This window comes from Lithobates pipiens, unplaced genomic scaffold (genome assembly GCF_037356315.1).
Source record: "Lithobates pipiens isolate NorthernLeopardFrog02 unplaced genomic scaffold, aLitPip1_a1.2 Scaffold_22, whole genome shotgun sequence".
Lineage (NCBI taxonomy): Eukaryota > Metazoa > Chordata > Amphibia > Anura > Ranidae > Lithobates > Lithobates pipiens.
Genome location: NW_027507784.1, coordinates 67,614,362 through 67,641,438, shown reverse-complemented (window position 1 = coordinate 67,641,438; position 27,077 = coordinate 67,614,362). Strand labels below are relative to the sequence as shown.

The window sequence follows — 27,077 nt, the reverse complement described above, 5'->3', positions numbered from 1 at the left end:
GCACATGGGACAAGCCAGGAGCCTGTATCCATGGGACATCTCCATATGGGGGCTTAAAGTGGACCTGTCAGGGCGGTCACAACCAGAGCTGCCGCACAGAGCCAGGGCCTGACTCCGGTCTGGGGTGTCAGCCCAGCACTAGACTGGAGCCCTGTCTGTGACCGATTGTATGACAGGTCCCCTTTAGGGGGACACCGCTCTGATGGTGGGGCTGGAAGGACATGTGGCTTTCCTATGACTGGAGTCTTATTAAAGCAACAACACGGCTCAGCGCTGTCTATGAGACTTTATTTGCAGTAAAAAATGCAACTCTATTGCAGCTGGAAGCATTGCAGACACTTCTCAATACTTGGAGTTAGAGCAGTATTAATCCCCAAGCCAGAAATGTATTATATTGCAGATCCCCAAGCGTTAGATGTGATGCATTTGTCTTCTATCCTTAGGCTGGGTTCACACATGTGCGGTGCAAGTTGAAGCTCAGTTTTGACAAAGTAGTTGTTCTGTATTTCAGGGTCAGGTTTATGTCAGGATCGGGTCAGGTTTATGCCAATGTCTGGTCAGGTCAGGTTTATGTCAGGATGGGGACAGGTTTATGTCAGGATCAGGTTTAAGTCGGGACAGGTTTATGCCAGGATCAGGACAGGTTTATGTCAGGGTCGGGTCAGATTTATTGCAATGTCAGGTTTGCCCCAGGAATCGGGTCTGGATGCAGCATTGTCAGTCTGGGGGGAGAGTAGTGTTAAATGTATTAGCAGATTTACATACGATAACAGAAGCCAAGTTCGAGCTCACACTTTATAATCGGTTACAGTAAACCGTTTTTTTATTTTTTTTTATTTTGGGATTAAGATTTTACATAAATATTGATCATTGTAAGCACCCCTGTCAATGTTAAATGGCTTGTCTTAACTCTGTAACTGATACATAATGCTGGAGAGCTTGTGCTTTTGAAAAAGATACTTGCTAGCTGGATCACCAAATGAAGGGAAAGGGGTAAAAAAAAGCCTAAAAAAGAAAACAAATGCAGCCATGACATTTAAGAATTGGGAAGCTGTAATATAGTGTTTAATTTTGGGTTTAATGCTGCTATACAATTGGTCAAGTTTCTTTTGCCAGTGTTATGTGAGGGGACCCAGCTCTGGTGGGATGCAATTCTGCCTGCAGTCCTACAGCTCTGGTGGTAATTCTGATGGTGGGGGTCACAACTCTGGTGATGGGCACAGCTGTGCTGGTTATGTGTTGACAGTGATGCAGCTGTGGTTGGGGCAGGGCACAGCTCTCCTGTAAAGGCTTTTATGACTGATGATGCTGTGCTGTGGTGGGGGTGCAGCTCTGGTGGTAACTCTAGTGACAGGGATACAAATCTACAGCTTTGACAAAGATGCATTTTTGGTAGCTGGGCTGTAGCTGGGGGCTGTTGTCACAGCTGCGGTGGTTGGGCTATGGTAGAAGCGCAGCTCTGGTGGCTGAGCTGTGTTGGGAACACAACTCTGATTACGGGGGTGCAGCTGTGGTGGCTGGGCTGTGACAATGATGTGGCTGGTGGGGGCACGCAGCTCTGATGGCTGCACTGTGGCAGGGTTGAGGTGTAGTTCTGTTGGCTAGGACACAACTTTGGTGCTTGGGGTGTAGCTGTGGTGGCTGGGCTATGGCTGGAGATGCAGCTGTAGTGGCTGGGCTGTTGCTGTGGCTGACTGTGCAGCTGTGTGGTGGCTGGGCTTTGACAATGATGTGGCTGGTGGGGGCACGCAGCTCTAATGACTGCGCAGTGGCGAGGTTGATGTGTAGTTCTAATGATGGGACTGTAATGTTAATGCAGTGGTGCTTGGGGTGTAGCTGTGGTGGCTGAGGGTGCTGACTTGGCTAGGGCTGCAGCTGTGCTGGCTGGGCTAGGGCTGCAGCTGTAGTGGCTGTTGCGATGGCTGAGTGTGCAGCTGTGTGGCAGAGAGGGTATTAGTGGTGGCTGGGTGTGCAGCTGTGATGTATGGATGTGTGGCTGGGGTTGAAGCTGTGGTGGCATAGGGGGTGCTGGGCTGTGGCTGGGTGTGCATCTGTGGTGGCTGGGCTGTAGCTGGGTGTGCAGCTGTGATGCATGGCTGGGGGTGAAGCTGTGGTGGCATAGGGGGTGCTGGGCTGTGGCTGGGAGTGTAGCTGTGGTGGCAGAGGGGGTATTGACGGTGGCTGGGTGTGTAGCTGTGGGGGCTGGGTGTGCAGCTGTGGTGGCTGGGCTGTGGCTGGGAGTGTAGCCGTGTGTGTAGCTGTGGTGGCAGAGGGGGTATTGACGGTGGCTGGGTGTGCAGCTGCTGTGGTGGCTGGGCTGTGGCTGGGTGTGCAGCTGTGGTGGCTGGGCTGTGGCTGGGTGTGCAGCTGTGGTGGCTGGGAGTGTAGCTGTGTGTGTAGCTGTGGTGGCAGAGGGGGTATTGACAGGGGCTGGGTGTGCAGCTGTGGTGGCTGGGCTGTGGCTGGGTGTGCAGCTGCTGTGGTGGCTGGCCTGCGACTGTGCAGCCATTCTGGTGGCTGGTATTCAGCCCTGGTGGTTGGTGCCTGGTGGGGGGAAGATTATTGAAGATATCTCCGGTATTATCTGGATGCATACAGTGGCACACAATAGTAGAACAGTGTCTAAACTCAGTCCTTGGGTGCCTCCAGCAGGCCGTGGTTTCTGGGGTTTCTGTAGTAGATTACTAATCTAAAATGTTGGATGTGGACTATTCCATTGTTGGTTGATGAGTGGGTTATGCGGAGTGCACAGTGAAGTGGAGCTTAGGACACCACTTTGTGGACTGTGTCATGAGTTGAAGCAGGTCTAATGATGGTATAAAATTGACTGGAGAACTCTGGTGACTTGGCCATTAAACAGTTGGTCCAATCACATACTGGCTTGATCGATCATTCAGAAATTGCAGTGGGAAGATTGTCTACCAGAACCGCTCAGCTCTGTCTCTTCTGCCATAGTTTGTCTTTTTACTGCCACCTTCAGTGTGTACACGGTCACCCACCCAACACAGTTGTCATAGGTTGGCAGAGCTGGTAACTTGAGCATATATGTTCAGATGTTGGCAATGAATCTGTTAGGTTAATAATTTTATTTCTGCTTGAAATCAAAGTATTTACTGTTGAGTGATGATTTAACCACTCTGAAAGGTTTTATTCCCTTCATGTAACAAACAAAGTGTAGCGCTAAATGTACTGATAGAACACTGTGGGGGTTATTTACGAAAAGGCAAGTGCACTTGGAAGTGCAGTCGCTGTAATTCTGAGGGGAAGCTCTGCTGATTTTATCATGCAATCATGTGCAAGTTAAAATGCTGTTTTTTGTTCCTTGCATGTCCCCCTCGGATCTACAGCGACTGCACTTCCAAGTGCCAAATATTTGCCTTTAGTAAATGACCCTCTATGTCTATAGTGAACTAAAAATGTGAAATGGTAAAGGGCATGAAATCGAACATGTGCTATACACAAAAATATAAACCTGTTAATACAATGATCATATATCCAACGAAGGAAAGATCAGAGCAAAAATGTTCAAACGGTGACAAAAAATGTGTATAAACACATAAAAACCGTTAATAAACTTCACAAGGAATGTGTCCAATCAAATAACTGATTTAAAATCCTTAGTGAAAAGTGATGTGGCAAAGAAAACTAGGAGTGGCTGTACAACTAATTCAAAACAAGATGTAGAATCTTCTAATAGAAAGTTGTAGATAAATACTTCATACCAGGCAGGGTGGACCCACTTGCCGTATGACAGTGGGTAAATCGGGCTCTTATCGGCCGAAACTATGATAAACAATGATACCAACTCGGATACGATTTGAACATGAAGGAGAATAACTCCAAATACGAACGGTCAATCAATTAATAGAAATGCATGCGGGAAGTATAATACAGCCAGGTATCCAGGGCTCTGGCGATTCTCCCGACCAAATATAAATTGAACCTCGATAGGTGGGGGGGGGGGTCTGTTTTAGAGACCGATAGTAGATGGAATGTTTTCACATTCAGACCAGGATGAAAAATAAAGCAAAAAGCTCCAAATGGTGCAGGTCAAAAAAAGCCGTATTATACTTCCCAGATCCATTCCTGACAATTTGATTAACCGTTCGTATTTGGAGTTATCCTCCTATACATTGCAATCGCATCCGATTTGGTATCATTTGACCATCAGGCTTTTGGCCGATAAGAGCCCGATTGACCCCCTTTCCATACGGCAAGTACACCCTGTCTGGAAAGAAGTATTTATCTACAACTTCCCATTAGAAGATTGTCTGTCTTGTTTTGAATTTGGTTCTACAGCTTGTTTTCTTTGCCACATCACTTTTCACTGAGGATTTTAAATTGGTTATTTGATTATTTGGACACGTTCCTTATGAAGTTTATTAACCTATATTTTTATATTTTTTTTACTGTTTGGACATTATTTTTGCTCTGCTCTTTCCTTCATTGGTTTATATTTTTGTGTATAGCACATGTTTGATTTCATGCCCTGTACTATTTCATATTTTTAGTTCACTATAGACATTGGGGGTTATTTACGAAAGGCAAATCCACTTTGCACTATAAGTGCACTTGGAAGTGCAATCGCTGTAGATCTGAGGGGAAGCTCTGCTGATTTTATCATCCAATCATGTACAAGCAAAAATGCTTTTTATTTTATTTTTTTTATATTTTCCCCCTTGTATGTCCCCCCTTAGAGCTACAGCGACTGCATTTCCAAGTGCAAAGTGGATTTGCCTTTAGTAAATAAACCCCAGTATGTTCTATTAGTACATTTAGCCCTACACTTCATTTGATACATCCACAAGGGACTTTGTTTTAATGTCAGCAGCTTCACATATAGTGGTTTAGTACAGTGATTTTTTTAATTTTTTTTCACATTTTTTATCCCCTTCATGACCAGAGTATGTTTTGCTATTCACTCTGCAATGTGGAAAAAATTATACCGCGCTGGGGAAAAAACGTGAAAACAAATAAAATAAACTATATATAAAGCAGGCAGCAGCAATGAATGTGATATAACACCCAACAGAAATACAGAAATAAAAAACTGCGCCAACCCTATACTTAATTAAATAACAGGAAAATAGTGTCAGAATATGTGAGTAATTATCATTAAATGATTATAGCAAACAAATAAACACCTTGAGTGCATAAAAAACACAACAATACATAAAAGAATGAAAATATCACAAACAAAAATCCAATCATAAAAAGTTCATATGTGAGTCCAGATAGGCGTTTGTGACACCGCAGTGATTCAACACAATCCAAAAGCGCATAAAGTGCCCGTCACCGTATATTGAATGCGCTTACCAGAAAATAAGTAAATTAGGGCGTTTGTATATAGTCGATGGGTCCCATCAAAAGATATCCTCCTTTTTAGTGGTGTCTACACCTTGCTGGATCTGGTGACAGAGGAGTTCCTTTCTTTTTTGGGGATTACTGAGCTCCCTATTGGGACCACGGAGTAGATTAATATCTGGAGAGTACTATTAGGAGATGGAGAGCTGACCCACTAAAAAGGAGGATATCTTTTGATGGGACCCATCGACTATATACAAACGCCCTAATTTACTTATTTTCTGGTAAGCGCATTCAATATACGGTGACGGGCACTTTATGCGCTTTTGGATTGTGTTGAATCACTGCGGTGTCACAAACGCCTATCTGGACTCACATATGAACTTTTTATGATTGGATTTTTGTTTGTGATATTTTCATTCTTTTATGTATTGTTGTGTTTTTTATGCACTCAAGGTGTTTATTTGTTTGCTATAATCACTCTGCAATGTCATTGCTCGGTCATGCAACACTACACAAGTGACTTTCTTTTTTTTTTTTTTTTCTTTTTTTTCCCCCCCCCACACATATAGAGCCTTTTTTTGGTGCTATTTGATCATCACTGAGTTGTTGTGTTTTTTTTTTATTTTTTTATTTTTTTTATATATATAAACAAAACAAATGACCACAAATTTTGGAAAATGCACAAACCATCTTCTCTACTTTCTTTTATAAAACATATACAATGGGGGGGAAAAAAATCGAATTTCTTCATAAATTGAGGCAAAAATGTTTTCTGCTACATGCTTTTGGTAAAAACAAACATCCCAGTAAATTATATAATTGATTGTGTGAAAGTTATTGCTTCTGCAAACAAGGGTGTGTGTGTGTGTGTGTGTGTGTGTGTGTGTGTGTGTGTATACTGGAATTTATGCAGCTATGATAAACTATTAATGGCGGTGATGAGTAACTTCTAGTGGGACTTTGATAGTGTGGTGGGCAATCTGACACTAACTGACACTGACATCTATAGTCTAATAGAGTGATTAATGTTAATACTATTCACTGTACTAATGAAACTGGCTAAGAAGAGGTTAACATCTAAGGGTAATCACGGGGTTAATTGTGTGCCTAACATTGTGTAATGTGTGCTGCTTTTAGGCCTCCTGCACACTGGATGTTTTTACAGCTGCTGTTTTAGGCTTCAGATATTATTATTATTATTATATATATAATAAAAAAAAATTAATAATTTCTGCAGCCAATAAACCCCCCAGCATGTTATCCCATCTGTCCATGCACACATAGGCTGTTACCAGCAGTTTTTGGCAGGGGTGCTTTCTGGCTGGGAACCCCCCCCCCCCCCCCCCCCCCTCGGAACTAGTGGGTTTTAAGAGGAGTTTTTCTGCTGTAAAACGCTTTAACTCTGAAAAACGCAAAAAAAGTGGCTATTCGATGGTTATCATAGTTTTTGAGCCATAAGCTGTTGTGGGAGTATAATTTTGTTTAAAAAAAAAAAGGCGAAAAAACGCTGAAAAATGCATTCTACAGCTAATGTTAACGGCTTTTTTTATAACTTCCAGTGTGCATGAGGCCTTGCTTAACAATCTGGCTGTTTTTTCTCCCTGCTTTGCAGGGAGTAAAAACAGCCAGATTACTGTTCACAGAGTTATGCTTTTGTAAAAACACTTTTCTGTGTGTTTTGGCCTTTCAGCTGACGCGTGTTGTGTTCAGTCACAGCATGGGTTGGCAGGGGGTGTGCAAACCTGTAATAAAGGTCGGTACGTCTCCTGGCCTGCAGATGTCACCGGTCGCAGTACTACTACTGTGGGCAGGCAGCAAGCTGTTAAATCAGTATTAAGCCCAAAAGCAAACATTTATTATATTGCACTTTACCAATTCTTAACTAAGTAACTTAAAGGCAAAACTTTTATTTTAGTTTTGGATAGAGTGGAGAAGAATTAGAACACCGGTCAGGTTTTTATTGATGTCTGTGTCCTCGAGATTCACCCTCTCTATTGGTTCTGTTTACCATTTGCTCAGTTGCAGAATCATCGCTCTCGTTACTTTCAGTGTTTGGTGATGAATTTCCCCACAAATTACTATCGCTCAATTCTGCAAGTGATTCTAATTTATCACTCTTTTCTAGCTGATCTAAAAGTACTTTTGACGTAAACAGACATTTTTTTTTTTTTTGGTTACTATGGACAATCTCCACTTTCCTGGCAGAAAGAATCGTTTTTATAATGTAAAACTGCATGCAGGACACTGGACAAACCACTAGGGACAAAGGGGATGTGTAATTATTTGATACAACACTGTAATCTGTAAGATTACAGTCTACTGTGTTTTTTTACTTTTTGAATTTGGCGCTGAACTCTGTCCCCGTGCGTCGCAATGCTCGCAGGGAGCGGAGCTCGGCACTGTGACAGAGTGAGACACGGCGGTTCACAGATCACAGCAGGGAGACATCGCAGGATCCAGGGGACAAGGGATGTAACTAGGGCTGCAACTAACGATTATCTTCATAATCGATTAGTTGGCCGATTGTTGTTTCTATTAATCGGTTAATAACCTTAAAAAAAAAGCGTGGTATATAATTTAGTTAATATGTAAAGTTTAAAAAAAAGGCAATTTATTCTTAAATATCTCTATATACAGTGGTGAATATAAATAACCAACTATATGGTTAGGGAGCAAAATATCTAATCCACTCTGAGAATAACGGACAAAAGAGATATACTGTATATATTAGAGGGGATATACTGTATATACCATTAGAGGGGGGATATACTGTTTATACCATTAGAGGAGAGATATACTGTATATACCATTAGAGGAGAGATGTACTGTATATACTATTAGAGGAGAGATGTACTGTATATACTATTAGAGGGGATATACTGTATATACCATTAGATGAGAGAGATAGTGTATAAACTATTATAGGATATATACTGCATATACTATTAGAGGAGAGATATACTATTAAAGGGTCAATCTGGTAAATATCATCAGACTCTAACTTTAACCCCATTTTGTTACCGGCCGATTAATCGATTATGAAAATAGTAATCGATTCATTTCACAATCGATTAGTTGTCGATTAATCGATTAGTTGTTTCAGCCCTAGATGTAACCCCCTACATGGATCCTGTGATGCGATCCCGAGTCTTGCTCAGGGTTACCACTTTTGGTACTGAAATCTCACTAAGAGCCACACTTGGGAATACCGCCAGGGAGGTTAATGGGTTGCCGACCGCCCCATGTACATATACTGTGGGCAGTGGCTCCTACAGGTGAAATCACATACTTGTACATTGTTTTTTTTTTTTTTTTTTTTTTTACTTTCTTCTATTTTAATTTGGTGATCCAACCAGCAAGTCTGTTTCATTTTCAAAAACTCAAGCTCTGTAGCAGAACCTATCAGTTTACATTGATGAGACAAACCACTTAAAGCGGTTGTAAACCTCTGCACGTTTTTTGGCTTTTTTTTTTTTTTTTTCTTACCTGCAAGACAAAGGCATAATGTACTAGTATGCATCGCATACTAGCACATTATGTGAAGCTTGCCTGAAAACAATGCCTTCCTGTGATGCAATGTTATCGCTGGAGAACGCTTCCATCTTCACCCGTCTTGTTTCCAGGTTCACAGACTCTGGCTCTGTTACTGGCCCGGAGCCGCAATGACAGCACAGGGCTCTGAAGGAACCGCACAGGTGGCCGTTCCTTCAGAGTGTATGCACCAGTGATGTTACTGGCTCCATGTACAGTAAATATCTCCTAAACGGCACTTGTTTAAGAGATATATTTACACTACCTATAGGTAAAATTTAAAGATTGAAGTAGGGCTGCAACTAATGATTATTTTCATAATCTATTAGTTGGGCAATTTATTATTTAACCGCCTCATGCAGATATACTGCGGCAGAATCGTGTACCTGTACGTTACCCTTTAAGAGGCGGGTTGCGGGCGCTCACCCGCCGGGAGCTTCGTGAGCGTGATCTCGGGTCCTGCAGACTTGATGTCTGTGGGGATACCCGCATTCATCTCACAGAGAGGAAGAACAGGGAAATACTAATGTAAACAAGCATTTTCCCATTCTGGCTAGTGAAACCGTCACTGATCACCACTCCCTGTAATCGGGAGCGGTGATCCGTATCGTGTCGCACACACCCGCTCCCCCTGACAGGTGGAATCGCTTCATAGGACACACTTAAACCCTACAGCACCAGAAAAAGCTCTTATTGCGATATTTTAAAAAAAAATTAAAAAATCCCAAAATATGTAGAATATGTATTGGCCTAAACTGAGGGCAAAAAATGTTTTATATATATATTTATTATGTTTTATATTTTGTGGATATTTATTATAACAAAAAGTAAAAATAATGCATTTTTTTATTATTATTATTATTTTTTTTTTTTTAAATTGTCGCTATTTTTTGTTTTATAGTTAAAAAATAAAAATTGCGGAGGTGATCAAATACCAACAAAAAGCTCCATTTGTTGGGCAAAATTGACGTCAATTTTGTTTGGGAGCCACGTCGCACGACCACGCAATTGTCAGTTAAAGCGACGCAGTGCTGAATTGCAAAAAGTGCTCTGGTGTTTGGCCAGCCAAATGGTCCGGGGCTTAAGTGGTTAATCGGATAAAATCATAAAAAAAAAAGTGATATCAAATTTTTTGTTTAACCACTTGACCACTGGGCACTTAAACCCCCTTCCTAACCAGACCTATTTTCAGCTTTCGGTGCTCTCACACTTTGAATGACAATTACTCAGTCATGCAACACTGTACCCATATGAAACGTTCATCCTTTTTTTCACACAAATAGAGCTTTCTTCTGGTGGTATTTAATCACCGCTGTTTTTTGATTTATAGCGCAAAAAAAAAAAAAAGGCAGAAAATTCGGTAAAAAAAATAAAATTCATTATTTCTGTTAAAATTTATGACCATGTATTGGCACTGAGCAGCGCTGTGGGCACTACACATCCAGCCCACAGCGCTGCTGTCATCTCTCCCCCTCTCCCCTCTCACTGTACTGATCGGTACAGTGAGGGAAGAAAGGGACAGATTTACAAGTGATAGCTCCGTCAAATGATGGAGCGATCGCGTGGTAAACGGCTGCTATCAGCGGCTGTTTACCGTGATCCGCCAGATCCTCTGGACCCAGCGGTCATGGATATTCCTGGGTGCCGCCCCAGGGGGCGCACGGAAGCAGGATTCTGTTAGGATGTCCCACCGACGTCCACCCAAAATAAGACATTGCAGGTGCAGCTCGGTGGTCACAGCTGCTTCTTGCCCCTCTTTTCTCTCGAGGCAGCAGCGGGTCTGAGAATGTTGGGGGGGTGCCTGACGTCAGCGAGGAGGAGAGAGATGGACGTGCTTGGTCACATGAGCGCTGCTGTATTCTCATGAATACATGGCTTGTATATGAGATTCTAACACTGGGACGGAGGCGGGACTGGCAGGCAGGAAGGTGGGGGCAGTTAGACCAACTAATCGATAATGAAAATTGTTGACAACTATTATCGATTTTATTGATTAATCGCTTCAGCCCTAGATTAAAGTTTACTTCCTCTTTAACACTGGCAGAGGTGATTAAATGCTTTTATTCATGCAAAACTTTTATTCCCAAAGGAAAACCAACTATTTGCTGTAACTGATTATAAAGTCCCAGCTGGAGTTTGACTAGTTGATTTAGTGTATTTAAATCTGCTAATACATTTATTACTCCCCTCTCCCCAGACTGACAGTACGGCTGTCTGCTGTGCCTCCTGTGTTCATTCATCCAGATTCATGTCTCACTAATACTGGAGGTACTGGTTACTGGCCAGATCAATGGTATTGATGGTATTCAGAGTATCTTCATTTTTATGAATAGGCTTGTGACTTCTTCTGAGGATAATATAAGAGGACAGTGTTGTCATCTGTGGTCACTAAGATTGATAGGAGAGACCTTTACTACTCCTGGTAATGTAGTCTTTGGGTACTGTGTTATCATTGAGCCTGTGACTGATGAATCCTGTACTCATTTATTTATTTTTGTTGCTTTTAAAGCAAACCTGTAATCAAGTATCAGATATTGTGTAAGACGAGAAAGGTAGATGGTGTACTTGATTCTCCAAGGAGGTTTTTTTATTAAAGTTTATTAGGGCATAATATATAGCATGAGTCTAGCCTTATGTGACTGTGTCACTTTTGCAATGCAGTACAGGCATACCCCACTTTTAAGTACACAATGGGGTTTATTTACTAAAGCTGGAAAGTGCAAAATCAGGCTCACTTCTGCATAGAAACCAATGAGCTTCTAACCCCAGCTTGTTTAATTACGCTTTGGTAATATAACCTCTAAACTCATAGTGGGGTATGCCTGTAGTGACTTTTTGGAATTGTTGTGACAGGGTCAAAAATAATGCAAAGTAGTGGAATTCTGCCATAGATGTATACAAAATCTGTAACAGTAGACCTATGTGTTTTTAACTTGTTGGGTTATTTCTGATTAGTTTGTACTCTAAAAACGTGGATTGCTTTTTGGTGTTACTTTTTACCATTTAGGACAGGGGTGTCCATCCTTTTGACCTTCCTGGGCCATGTTGTAAGAAGAGGAGTGCTCTTGGGCTGCACGTAAAGAATACACGAACAATAAGAATCGCTGATGAGCAGAAAGTCAGGCCGCTCAGAAGTTACTGATCACTGGTATAGAATAATGTCCCTATCTGAGTAATTAAATTTTGTAATATATTTTATTATAAAACGAGTGTGGTATTTGATACTGTTTTTGTTAAACAAACACCTCAATATCTGGTTGGATGAATGTAGTAGCAATTCTCAAGGTGCTCATCAGATATTTTGATTCTAATTTTTCCCTTCGTGTGCTTCGTTCTTGATTAACAGTTGCTCACAAATATAGGTGCTGCTGGAAACTAATGACATGAATACGAGTGATTGTGGGCGATTTTTTTTTATTTATTTTTTTGTTTTTTTTCCCCCTTTGGGAAGCCGGTAAAACGTCCAATAAAGAGATACTGTCAAATTTGTCTTCAGTCGCATGTATTCACTAAGAGTAAATGTATTTTTTAGGACTGCAACTAACGATTATTTTCATAAATGTTTAGTTGCCCGATTTATTGTTTCAATTAATCGGTTAACCTTTTAAAAAAAAAATACAAAAATAAAAAGTGGCTCAAATTGACGTTCATTTTCAACCACAGTGACGGGAAAATTTGGAAATAGAAAACTTTTAGTCAAAGGAATTTTTAGACAGCGTATGTGGTTTTCGTTCAGAAATTACATTCATTTTAAAAACAGAATGTTAAAAACAAGTGAAAATTTCAAACATTCTTTCATTCAGCGAATGTACAAAGATTTTTAGTCTGAATATTCTTGTCTGAAAATTTGATCTGTGTGGCCAGCATCAGGCTTGGTACACACCTATGCAGTTTGCTTTTGATCTGGTTTTTGCTGTACTTTTTTTTTTTTTTTTTCATGCGCACGTGATTTTACTGCACTTTGTATTTTTTATTTATTTTTTGGGCAGATTAATAAACACAAATTGCTGCAAAAAACGCATTACATGCTTTTCTGCAGCTTCTCCATTGAAGTATATTGAACCAATAAAGAACCATTTTGCGTTAAAAGTCCCTGTCCCTTTCAGATGTGAACGTGTCCCATAGGAAACCATGTAAATTAACTGTAGTGCGTTTCTGCAATAAACGCATAGATGTAAACCAGGTCCAAGATACTTTGATTTTGTGTTGGGCTGCATTCATAGCTTTCTCGGGCAGCAGGTTGGACACCCCTGATTTAGGCTGCATTCACACCTGAGCGTTTTCAGCTTGTGAAACGCCTGAAAAACACCCAACAAGCAAAATCTTATTCATTTCAATGGCACCTGTTCTCATCTGAGCGTTTTGTCACCTGAAGCAAAACGCCTGAAAAACTCCTTATAAAGAGGGAGGATTTCACTGTAAAAAAAAATTTTTTATATATATAATATTATTAAAAGCCAGCAGCTAGAAATACTGCAGCTGCTGACTTTTAATAAAAAAGACACTCATCTGTCCCAGGATCCAGCGATGTCGAGGCCGATCGATCGATTGACTCTCGGCTGCTGCCGCCGCCATTCTCGGTGAGGGAATCGGGAAGTGAAGCGTTGCGGCTTCACTTCCCGGTTCCCTACTGCGCATGCACGAGTCGCACAGTGCAATAGGAATTGTCCGCGCTGTCTCTGGGACCCGTGTGTGTCCCAGCAGACAGCACGCTGGGACAGGAAGAGGCATAGACTCCCGTGAGAGTCTATGCCCGGAAGTGGGTGCAAATACCTGTCTTGGACAGGTATCTGCACCCCCTCCCCCCTGAAAGGTGCCAAATGTGACACCGGGGGGGGAGGGTTCCGATGAGCGGAAGTTCCACTTTAGGGTGGAACCCCGCTTTAAGCTCAAAAAAGAACACTAGCTTCTTTGGGGCAGGTGTTTTTACATTGGTGACCTGAACAAAATCACAGGGAAAAACGTGTGACTTGGAAACGCTCAGGTGTGATTGCAGCCTAAGGCCAAACATTTTTTGGCTTAGGGGGTCAACTGTTTATCTGAGCGGCTGATTATTGGGGGGCTGACATTGACATCTTTCAAATAATCAGTGTTGATCAGAAACTTGCCAATACTGCAGATATTAGTAGGGATGCACCGATACCATTTCTTTTTAGGAGTACAAGTACCAATACTTTTTTGTTTAGTACTCGCTGATGCCAATACCCATCGGAACTGTTTTGTTTTCACTTCAGCTGTCAGCAATGGTACAAAGCATTGACAAGTTATTTACAAATGAAATAAATAGATTTTTGTTTTTCATTTTGCGCATTTTCAATGTGACGTGTAAATATGTTAATATATATATGTACAAAAATATTCACTAACAAAGCAAATTAAAACTTTATTTTTTTTTCTTTTTTGTTTATCATTTATAAAATGGATGTGAATAAAAAAGCAGGACAATTAAATGGAGGATAATAGGGAGTTAATTAAGGCTGATTAGCGTAAATTAAGGGGTTAAACAGAGGAATATTTGTTTAACTCTTTGATCTACAGATGAAGAAACAGAAAGCTGCAAAAAAAAAAAAACGAGGGCAATTCACGAAGTGCAAATCCACTTTGCACTCGATGTAGATCTGAGGAGAAGCTCTGCTGATTTTTATCATCCAATCATGTGCAAGCTAAAATTATGTTTTTTATTTTCCTTGCATGTCCCACTCAGATCTACAGCGACTGCACTTTCAAGTGCACTTGCAGAGCAAAGTGGATTTGTTTTTCGTAACTCCCAATGATACTTTTTATTTTAGTGTTTCAGCGCTGAGCAATTTTGTTAATAAACATTGCCAGCTGCCAGAAGTAGTTTAAGTAGCGACACGCTGCATCTGGGTGGCAGGTGATGGTGGCAACTGACACGCTGCATCTGGGTGGCAGGTGACGGTGATGTACACAATATCGGCTATCGGCCTGAAGGGCAGCCGAAAAATCTGTATTGTCCCTGAAAAAGAGATATCAGTCAACCCCTACTTTGCATACTTGCCTTCTACCCACTTTACTGCCATACTATTTTTTTTTTTTCAGGGCTCTAGAAGATAAATTGGGCAGCCCTCCAGCATATTTGCTACTTTTACCCTAAACGCATGTTGTACCTCTTGTTATACATGCTTGTTACCGGTCCGTGCCTCACTAGGTAAGGCAAGGATAAACATGATGGCACTATAGTTTCCTCATTCTAAATAGTCGGAGGTGGTAACAAAAACTAAAATCTAATATATTCCAGCTTACCAATCCATAAATATGGTGGCTGAATTTATTTTATTTTTTTCTGGCTTTTTTTTCTCTTTATTTTCACCTGGTGGTGCAGTAACACACTTTCTGTCCAAAGCCCAGTACACACAATGAGATTATCGGACGAACAATCAACCATTTTTTTGGGAGGGTTTTTTTGCATGCTAGTCTCCATTAGAGGTCGACCGATATGGGTTTTTCTCTGGCCGATGCCGATATTTAGAAATCATGGCGGCCGATAGCCGATATATGATGCCGATTTTTTTTTTTTTTTTTTTTTTTTTTTTTTTGGGGCCGATATGTTAGGCCGATTTATTTTTTATTTTTTTTAATCCCCCTTGATCTAACACACCTTTCCCACTGGGGAAAAGCAGCACGTTTGGAGTGGTGTATACCGCTCCTCCACCACTCCTGCCCATTGATATGAATGGGCACCACTGCCAAAGCGCATGCAATGCGATTTGGCAGCAGTGCTTCATGGGCGCATTTAACCTCTTCCTTGGCCGCTAGCTGGGTTATATGTGCCCCACTAGCAGCCAAATAGCACCGCTAAAATTATGGTAAAGAGACGCTAAAACCTGCGTTTTACCATCAACGCCTGCCCGCTCCAGTGTGAAAGCAGTCTTCATAAGTGATACAGAAAATTTCTTGCATTTAAACATTTATTAAACAAAACAAACCTCCAATCAGTTTACTTGTATGTATGATTTAGATAAAAAAAAAAAAAATGGGCTAACTTTACTGTTTTTATTTTATTTTTATTTTTTAAATAGTGTATTTTTTTTCCCAAAAAAATGCATTTGAAAGACCTCTGTGCAAATGCCGTGTGACATAAAATATTGCAACAACCGCTATTTTATTCCCTAGGATCTCTGCTAAAAAAATATATATATAATTTTTGGGGGGGTCTAAGTGATTTTCTGGCAGAAAATACAGGATTTTTACTTGTAAGCAACAAGTGTCAGAAAAGATTTAGTCTTTTAAATGGTTAAACTGAGAACTTCTACACACAGAGATGACTTCATTCATTCAGAAGTGTAAACATTGTATCATTTTGTTCTTTTCCTGCCCAGAGAGGAGGAAGACGTTTCTATGGCAACTTACACTGGCTTCTATGACAGAAGTCATTTCAAAGTCCCGCTGTAGTTCTAAATCGGCTTTTTATCAGCACAATCGGCCGATGCCGATTATTTAAAAAACGGCAAATATCGGCCGATATATCGGCCGGCCTCTAGTCTCCATATTGAAAACAAATCGGTTACTAAAGTACAACATTTCTCATACGACAGAATAAATATTCGAAAGTGATGTGAAAAAAGTGATCTTTATTTTTTTTGGACAAAATTGTACTGCTTAAATGAAAATGTTACAATCTGATATTATACGAGAAATAATTTTGTGTTTGTCCCTTTAGAACATTTCGGATGAAAGCCGTGTACTAACAATCAGATTATTATACGATCGATTCAAAACCCTTGTTGTTTTGTACCATATTCTGATCATGTGTGGATTTAGGGTGTCTTCCCTCTAGATGGAGGAGTAACAGACCTCTTTTGGACAGCAGCATGGTCAGTTTGGGAAGAGGGTTTTGTGTTAGATGCACTAATAGATTTAGGTTAACATAAAGCTTCACTAAATGGAGCGATACTCACCGTTTCTCCAATCATTCCCATCCCATGCCAGCATCTTCTCCTCCTGTGTGTTGGTTTTCGGCCATCTTCATTTGCTAGTGCAGGGTGACGTCACTTCTGCACAGGAACTTGTCATCCTGGCACACAGGGATAGAGCCAGATTCTGTAAGTTGAGCTGCACATGCACAGCTCGGTTTACATGCTAGAAATGGTGTTGAGCAAGCAGGTAGGATTATTTTATTGCAGAAGAGACATTGTTTGGTAATTAGACTGGATTCTGTTGAGCAGACAACGGTCTTGCTGAAGGGACAAATTGCGGAACATTTGCCTTTCCCATCAGTCTTATGACTTCTATCAGTTCCTAGTAAAGCTTGTAAGAGGAGTTTTCATTACCCCCCCTGATTGTCCTGTGAGGCTACATGACCCCTGATCCAAGAAAACAAAAAACTCTCTAGCAATACACACCAAACTGATCATGTGCAGCCAGTCCCTTGATTCTGTAAATATCAGGTTATTTTTTTGGAGACAGTGGAATAAGAGGAGGATCGGAGAGATGGAATCAAACAGCCTTTACACACAATGCAGAGGATTAACCCCTTTAGGTTCCACAGTGTATAACAAGCATGATTTACTGCATGTACAGACTGATTTTACTGTTGTGGGTTTAGTAACACTTTAACCACTTGCCACCCGCCCACCGTCAAATGACAAAGGGACGGTGCTGCTCTCGCTCTGGGTGGGTCAAATGGCCGCTCTTGGGCCGTGTCCTAGTGGCTCTTCAACCATGTGATCCGCTGTGTCCAATCACAGCCGGTCACCCGTAACTGCGTTAGTGCCAGTAATCGGCTTTCATCGCCTCACGCTTGACAGTATGTGGTGAGGAGAGCCAATAAGCGGCCTCTCCTCGCAGGGGACACAAGGACAGGTAATTGGGGCACTGATCATCGATGCCCTGATTACGGTAAAGCCCCTCCCCCCGCCTCAAATCAGTGCAGCATATTAGTGCTGCCTCATCAGCGTACATCAGTGAAGGAGAAAAACATTTCCTTCAAATCCCCCCCCCCTTTTTTATTTTTTTTATGTCTTTTTGTTTAGTAAAAAAAAAAAAACAGAAGTGATTAAATATTGCAAACATATCTAAATATCTATATCTATCTAAATCTATTTGTGTGAAGAAAATGATGAAAAATTAATTTAGTTACAGTGTCATTGAAAGTGCCCAGTATTGAAGCTGTTAAAGGATATCTAAAGCCCCATACACACTATCAGATTTTCTGCTGATTTTTGTCTTCAGATTTACCAAAACCATGTATTGCAAGGGCCTGCCTGATTGGATACAAATTGAAACTCCTAAGGTTTGAACCTCGTTACATGGGGGTTTTGTGCGTTTAGAAAAAATAAATTTGACTGCGTCCAGGACCCGTTTATTGCAGATAACTGCAGGTTATCGCATTGAACTATTTCACCAGCAGATACCAGCGCCAATAAGGAAAGAAAAACAGGAAGTACATCAGAAATGGCACATTCTTGCCAACGCATGTAAACACAGCCACAAGTAAACGCAGCTATTCACAATGTACAACTGCAAAACAACAAAACATGCTTTTAACAGGGGCAGAAATCCACCTGTATAAAAGAGGCCTAAGGGCCGGTTCACACTTGTGCGATGCCAGACATCGCATGTAATTCACAGCACACTGCTGTAAACATTACATGCGATATCAGCCATACAGATAGTATGGCTGATATCGCACCGCATTCGGTGCAAACACGCACAGGACCCTTTTTTCTGATCGGATCGCACGTGTGTTCACACATATGCGATCCAATTCATGTCCGAACCCTCAATTTGCAGTGCGATACGCGAGCTGAAATGGGGGGGTGGCATTAACATATAATGACACTCCCCAGCAGTTTGCATATGGCAGTGTGAACTTCTGTGTGTGCCGGTGCCATGCGGGAACCCGCAGTGGATTCGCAGGGTTCTCGCATTGCACAAGTCTGAACCGGCCATAATGGTTTTTATATATTAAAAAAAAAAAAAAAAAAAAAAAAAAAAAAGGGGGCATACCTCCTCGGTGCAGTTGGTTTTGCACAGAGTGGACCCGATCCTCCTCTTCTGGGGTCTCTCGGCGACGCTCCTCTTCAGTACCACGTTGGGGAGCCGATCTCCCTAGTGCGGGCGCGCTCCCGTGTCCTGCTGCTGTGTCTATTGACACAGATAGCAGGACTTGGTCGCACCCCCCCGACTCCCACACCATTGAATTTGAGTGCAGTGGGAGCCAATGGCTGCAGTGCTAGCTATATAATCTGGCACTGAGATGCCAGCTGGAGCTGGTGTGCTCATCGCTGTCACTGGAAAGACCGGGTTCAGGTAAGTAAAAGGGGGGTCCCTGCATTAAGGTGAAAAATCTTGCGTTTTTTACTACCCCCGAGGGGGTCGGGGTGATAAAATGCCTGGAACTCCGCTTTCGCCTAGGTTCACATTGCAGCGATTTGGCATGTCAAATCGCATGCCAAATCAGCGGCTATGGCCAGCAATGGCACAGTCCAAACTTTGCAGCGCCGCACCGACTCCCAAAATTTGTTTCTGTACTACTTTTTGGCAACTTTGTGGTGTGATTGTGTAGAAATCCTGTGTAGCAGACCGCACAGATGTCTCTGAAATGGTCCCTGAAGTCGGAACTGACATGCAGGAATGAAATTGTGCGAGTTCGGCTGTGAACTTGGGCTGAAGCAGATAGTTGGTTTCCATCATAAAATACTATTGGTACTCTGTATTCGCAGGCTGGATAGCTTCAGCAAGTTTAATTGCTTTTGTCTTTATCACTGGACTATGCAGACATTCTACGATGTAAAGCAGAATTAAAGTAATTTTAAGCGATCACCTAGTAAAACAACCCATTAAGTTTAAGCACTTTTAAGCAGCCCCAGAGGGTTCTACCCCCTTAATGACCAGGCCAATTTTTGATATGACACTGCATTACGTTTAACTGACAATTGTGTTGTACCCAAATAAAATTGATGTCCTTTCCCCCCTCCCCAACACACAAATAGAGCTTTCTTTTGGTGGTATTTGATCACCTCTGTGTTTTGTTTGTTTTTTCTTTGTTTTTTTCTTTTTTTTCCCACTATATACAAAAAAAAAAAACGGACAATTATATATATATATATATATATATATATATATATATATATATATATATATATATATATATATATATATATATATATATATATATATATATATATATATATTTTTTTTTTTTTTTTTTTTTTTTTTTTTTTTTTTACTACAACACAGGGCACTTTAGACCTTCTTTCCCAGACCAATTTTCATCTTTCAGCGCTCTCGCACTTTCAATGACAAATGCGCGGACATGCTACGCTGTACCCAAATTAAATTTTTATCATTTTGTTTGCACAAATAGAGCTTTATTTTGGTGGTATTTATTCACTACTCCGTTTTTTATTTTTTGCGATATAAGCGAAAAAAGAGCAGAAATTTGGGGGGAAAAAAACAATATTTTCTTTCTATTTTAAAAGAAATCCAAGTGGGCAAGCGCGTGATCCCTCTCCTGAACGTCCAGTCAGAAGAAGAGAGCTCCCACCCGGCCATATACATACATTGGCTGGATGGGAAGTAGTTCAAAACTATTTTTTTGTTACTTTCTGCTAAAATATATATATATATATATATATATATATATATATATATATATATATATATATATATATATATATATATATATATATATATATATATATATATATATATATATATATATATATATATATATAATCTATCCAATAAATTAAAAAAAATATATATATAATTTCTTCATGAATTTAGGCCAATATGTATTCCGCTACATATTTTTAGTAAACTTAAATCCTTAAGACGTATATTGATTGGTTTGTGCAAAAGTTATAGCATCTTCAAACTATGGGATATTTTTAAGGCATTTTTATTTATTTTACTAGTAATGGCAGCGATCAGCGTGTTTTTATTTTATTTTTATTTTTTTTGCGGTAGACAAATCGGATGCCTAACAGACATTTTTGACCAGTGACATTTACCCGTGATCAGTGCTCAAAATATATGCAATGTTAATGTACTAATAACAATGTCAGGGAAGGGGTTAATGCCAGGGAGTGCCCAAAGGTTTAAGTGTGTCCCTAGGGGGTGCTCGCTGACACTGGGGGTTTCTCTAACTTGGTGAAGACAGAGATCGGTGTTCCTGCCTAGCAAAAACACAAGATCTCCATCTTCTCCCCTGTCAGAACGGCGATCTGCCTAGTTTACAATGCTGTTCTGTCTCTCCCGGGAACGATTGCAGTTGGCCAGTGTCAAATCAGCTCGCGCCTCTGGCAGGACTGTATTATGGGGGAGAGAAAAGCATAGTGGTCGAAGGAGAGTGCAAAGTGACAGATGGGTTCATCACTGCACTGCTGCTTCTTTGACTGTCCAGTCAGGCTGGGGTGAGCCCAAGATGACCCAAGTACCGAGGTCATGGGTTTAAATAATGCTTGCAGAGGGCATCTAGTGGTGAAAAAGTACTGGGGGGGGGGGAGGGGTTGTTCATTATCTTTTGACCTTCTTCTTTTTTTTTTTTCTTTTTTTTTTGTGGTGTAATTCTACTTTTTAACCACTTCAATACAGGGCACTTATACACCTTCCTGCCCAGACAAATTTTGACATATTTTGTTCCCACAAATAGAGCTTTCTTTTGGTGGTATTTGATCCTCTGGGATTTTTATTTTCTGCTAAACAAATAAAAAAAAGACTGAAAATTTAGAAAAAAACATTTTTTTTGTTTCATTTACAAAACTTTGTAAATAAGTTTTCTCCTTCACTGATGGGCACAGATTGGCATGGATAGGCGGCATTGTAGTGTAAAGTACTGTACAGATGGATCCCTCTCGGGGCTAAACAATGCGTGCCAATCAGTGGTGCCCATTGTCGGCACAGACTGGCATCCCTGGTGGTATCCCTGGTGGTCCAGTGTGGACATCCTCGGGGGGGGGGGGGCTAGGTTGATAATCAATCGGCACAGACCCCCCTGTCAGAGGAGCACCCGATCGTCTCTCCTCTACTCGCGTCTGACAGGTGCAAGTGTGGAAAAGCCGATCAACGGCGCTTCCTATTTACACTATGATCAGCCGTGATTGGACATGGCTGATCACGAGGTAAAGAGTCTGTGTCAGATACTCTTTACCGAGATCGTAGTTGCGGTGTGTCAGACTAAATATCCTGATCACTGACTTAATATCCTGATCACGTCATATGACATCCGGTCAGGATATTGAAACCACTTTGCCACATCATTCTGCTATATGCCGGGCGGCAAGTGGTTAAAATGATTCTTGTAGCATCCTGGGGTTTTTTTATTTTTTTTTTGTTTTAGAAATAACATAAACCACTACACATTCTCTTTTCAAACTGGAATTTTGATTACAGACATGTCTTGTACAAACAGATTTGTTTTTAATAAGCATCCGACTACTGGCTTGTTGAAGGGATACCTTCTGATTTCTGATCAATTAATATCTAATGAAGTGAATCTAACCAAGAACAAACATGAAACCTATTGCAGCTTAGAGTGGCATTAAACCCCAAAGTAAAAAAAAATTGCAACTTATCAGTCTCTAAATGTGGTTGCTGCATTGGCTGTCTGTTTTATTCTAGGCTTTTTATTTTTTATTCTTTTTCCTTTTTTTTTTATTTTTATTTTTTCCCTGGTAATTCTGCCAGTAGAAGACTTCCTGTCTTAAAGGGGAGCTTCAGTAATTTCTCTAAAAATTAAGTCCGCAGCTATAAAATCTGTAGCTGCTAGCTTTTAATAAGTGGGGTGGAAGAGGTAGAGCGTAACATTCTGCTTTAAATTAAATTTAAATGTAAATGTTGTAAATTTAAAAAAAAAAACGTGTTATACTTGCTCTGTGCAATGTTTTTTCACAGAGAAGCACAGGCCCAATGACCCCAATAGCTCCCAAGCCTTGCTTCCATAAATGGACTTTGTTTGTTAGCTCCACCCCCGCTCTCTCCTCATTGGCTCACTGGCTGTGATTGAAAGCAGCAGGATTTAATGGTGCCCGCTGCTCTGTAAGCCAATGAGAAGAGAGAGACCTGGCAGATCTGCTGCTCTTGTGGACAATCACTGGATCAAGATGGGGTTCCAGTAAGTAAAAAGCTGCACCAAAAGGTTTTTTCTACCCTAATACATAGAGTGCATTAATATAAAAAAAAAATCAACTTTAGAACCACTTTAAGCTGTTTTCTCTCTGGATGGAGGAAGGAAGTTGAAATATCAGAGTTACTGGCCATATCTCCAGGTGAAACTCATCTAAGGACTGGTAAGCTGCAATGATACATTTTTGTTTTTGACTTTAAGGCTAGGTTCATACCATAGCGATGCGGGAACGCCGCGAATCCGCAGCGTTTTCCCGCATCGCATGCCTCCCGCCGGCAGTTCACACTGCCCTATGCGGACTGCTGGGAGTGTCAATGAAATGTTAATGACACCCCCAGATCCGTCCGCATATCGCAGTGCGATCTGCACACTCGCACAGGAATCGGATCGCATGGTGTGAACACCCATGCGATCCGATTCTGCTGCGGACCAAAAAAAGGGTCCCGTGCGAGTTTGCGGCGGGTGCGATGCGAGTTCAGCCATACTATCTGTATGGCTGAACTCGCATCGCTACAGAGATCGGATGTGATTTGCACTGCAGTGCGGTGCGAATCACATCCGGATCTCTCACCCGCAGCGGTGTGAACCGGACCTAATACTGCCTTCAGTCCTTAGATGTCATCGATGTGTTTGTTTTCCCATTCCGCCTGTCAACTCCTCCTATCTCACACTAAGGCCTCATGCCCACTTAACCTTTTTGATGCTACTGTTAGGGCCAGCAGACATGTTTTTTTTTTTTTTTTTTGTTTTTGTTTTTTACTCCCCTGCATGTTACGTTTACGCACCTATACAGGGCCTTGAAATTTTCCCCATTTTTTATTTTATTTTATTTATTTTTTTTTTTTTGTCATGTTGCAACCAAAACCATATATGCAATCTATTGGGATTTTCTGTGACAGACCAACAAAAAGTGGCACATAATTGTGAAGTGTAAGGAAAATGACAAATGGTTTTCAATTTAAAAAAAAAAAAATTATTTATTTTTTTACAAATATCTGAAAAGTGTGGCGTGTATTTGTATTCAGCCCCCTTTACTCTAATACCCCCAACTAAAATCTAGTGGAACCAATTGTCTTCACAAGTCACCTAATTAGTAAATAGAGTCCACCTGTGTGTAATTTTAATCTCCGTGTAAATACAGCTGTTCTGTGAAGCCCTCGAGGTTTGTTGGAGAACCTTGGCAAACCAACAGCATCATGAAGGTCAAGACCAGGTCAAGGATAAAGCTGTGGAGAAGTTTTTAGTAGGGTTATAGGAAAAAAAAATGTTCCAAGCTTTAAAACAAGCTTTAAACATCTCATGCATTATCTGAAAATGGTATGGCACAAATGCAAACCTACTAAGACATGGCTGTCCACCTAAACTGACAGGCTGGGCAAGAAGAACATTAATCAGAGAAGCAGCCAAGAGGTCCATGGTAACTCTGGTGGAGCTGCAGAGATCCACAGCTAGGGGGGAGAATCTGTCCACAGGACAACTATTAGTTGTGCTCTCCACATATCTGATCTTTATGGAAGAGTGGCAAGAAGAAAGTCATTGTTGAAAGAAAGCCGTAAGAAGTCTTGTTTGCAGTTTGTAAGAAGCCATGTGGGGGACACATCAAACATGGAAGAAGGTGCTCTGGTCAGATGAGACCAAAATTTTAACTTTTTTTTGCCTAAAAGCAAAACGCTATGTGTGGAGGAAAAATAACACTGCACATCACCCTGAATTCACCATCCCCACCGTGAAACATGGTGGAGGCAGCAGCACGTTGGGGTGGTTTTATTCAGCAGGGACAGGGAATCTGGTCAGAGTTGATGGGAAGATGGATGGAGCCAAATACAGAACAATCTTAGAAGAAAACCCATTAGTCTGCAAAAGGCTTGAGACTGGGCTGGAGGTTCACCTTCCAGCAGGACAACGAACCTAAACATACAGCCAGAGCTACAATGGAATGGTTTAGATCAAAGCATATTCATGTGTTGGAATGGCCCAGTCAAAGTCCAGACCTAAATCCAATTGAGAATCTGTGGCAAGAAAATTGATTTTCACAGATGCTTTCCATCTAATCTGACAGAGCTTGAGCTATTTTGCAAAGAAGAATGGGCAACAATGTCACTCTGTAGATGTGCAAAGCACAGAATTAGAATCCTGTTTTATTGCACACCTTTTATAGGTATTAATAGTACAATTGGCAGACAATGCATTGAGTGAACAGCAAGAGCAGTCATGTACTTTGTAATCTGTCCTCATTGTAGTTCAGAGGTTGCCATGGCACACAAACGGTTTTCTTATTACTATTTCAGTGCATATTACGCATGGAGAGCGAAAAGGCAGCGTTTACTGGTGCACAAAACCTGGCAGGCCCAGAACCTCCCAGTAAGCATCACGTCATCCTCGTTATCAGACTCGCATTGTCAGCAGATATGGATGTCTTGAGCACATTTACAAACCGTAGACAGAAAATATGTTTTTATAACCGTAACTTACATTCATGTCTCCATGTTTTATTTTACTGAGGAATCAATTTGAAAGGTTCCCCTTAGCAAATCTGACCGTGGCCATCTTGAGTAAGGGCAGATATGTGCATTTTCTTAACTGGAATCCATCGCTCAACTCAGACATACAAACAGGAGAGTTTAGAAACCCCCCCCTCCTGAAGACCCCTTGGATGCATTGTTTGCCTAGGCCTGGAAACCAGGAAGTAGCCGAAGAAATAAAAAAATAAATTTTTAAGCCAGTAAATGGCGTATACTTTCCTGTTTTACTAATGCTAGCAGCATAAAGATTAAAAATGGTTCATGTTGATTAAGAGAGTTCTCCCTCATGGTTTATTTTTATTGAAAAAAGAGTTATACTTGCCTGTTCTGCACAGGGGATTTGCACAGAGCAGCCCAGATCATCATCTTCTCTGGTCCCTCTTCTGTGTTCCTCACCCCTCCCTCCTGTTGCATGCCCCCACTGCATGCAGCTTGCTATGGGGGCAACTGAGTCATCGCTCCCTGTGTCCATTCAGACATGGAGCTATGGCCCAAACCAGCACCGCCCCCTCTCTCTCCTGATTGACTGGCAGCAGTGGGAGCCAGTGGCGTCGCTGCTATGTCTCAGCCAATCAAGAGGGAGAGTCCCAGACGACCAAGAAACTTGTGGACATCGCTGGATAGAGAATGGGGCTCAGTTAAGTATTGGGGGGGGGGGGGGGGGCTGCTGCACACAGAAGGCTTTTTATCTTAAAATGGGAGTCCGCCGTTTTTTTTTTTTTTTTTAAAAGCAAGCAGCTACAAATACAGCAGCTGCTGACTTTTAAAATAAGGAAACTTACCTGCCCAGCGCGCCCACGATGTCGGCACCCGAAGCCGATCTCTCGATCGTCACTCGGTTGCTGCCGCCGCCATCTTCGGTATGGGAATCAGGAAGTGGAGCCTTTCGGCTTCATTTCCCGATTCCCTACTGCGCATGCGCGAATCTCGCTGCACAATAAGGATGGACCCGCTGCCTCTGAGATCCGTGTGTTTCCCAGCAGGCAGCGGGGGACTTTCGGAAAGGGGCGTAGATTTACGCCCCTTTCTGCAGAGAGCTATCCCGGAAGTGGGTGCAGTTACCTGGATTATCCAGGTAACTGCACCCCCCTCCCCCCTGAAAGGTGCCAATTGTGGCGCCGCAGGGGAGGAGGATTCCAATGAGCGGAAGGTCCACTTTAGGGTGGACCTCCGTTTTTATGCATAATCCTCATGCCAGCATTGAGCAGCTGCAGGAGAAAAGGGAATCATTACCAATAAAAGCCGACCCTCCTGTCACTGTTCCTCCTCTTTCAGTTGCCTGGTACTCCGTGTGCTCCCCGTGTCTCCCCCTTTACCTGCAGCGCTGCAAGCTTTCTCCCTCTTCTACCTGCTGTTGCTGGAAGGATCCTTTCAGGATGCAAAGCGGGGAAGGGACAGTAAACATGTAATTTACTGGCCGCTTCCTTTTCTGAACACAGCCATATCGGCACCGATCTCTCGCTGTGTTCATTCATAATTAAAGCAAGATTTATGGCTCCCGGTTGTCTTCTATACAGGTAACAAGCTGAGATTAGGAGCACTCTCTAAACCACTTAAAGAGGTTAGGGCAAAAAATGTAAAGTCAGGAGCTACAAATAGTGCAGCTGCTCACTTTCAATATATGG

At 41.6% G+C, this 27,077-nt stretch overlaps 1 protein-coding gene across 3 annotated transcripts in view; it reads left to right on the top strand.

The window, feature by feature from the left end:
* The window catches only part of MBD5 (methyl-CpG binding domain protein 5), a 123,047-nt gene that overhangs the window by 540 nt on the left and 95,430 nt on the right, over positions 1-27,077 (top strand). The window contains exon 2 of one of the 3 annotated variants that reach the window (XM_077447733.1): positions 11,846-11,986. The exons of the other annotated variants lie outside the window; for them this stretch is intronic. The gene's annotated coding sequence lies outside the window, so the exon portion shown is untranslated. The remainder of the gene's footprint in view (positions 1-11,845; positions 11,987-27,077) is intronic. 3 annotated transcript variants of the gene reach the window in all.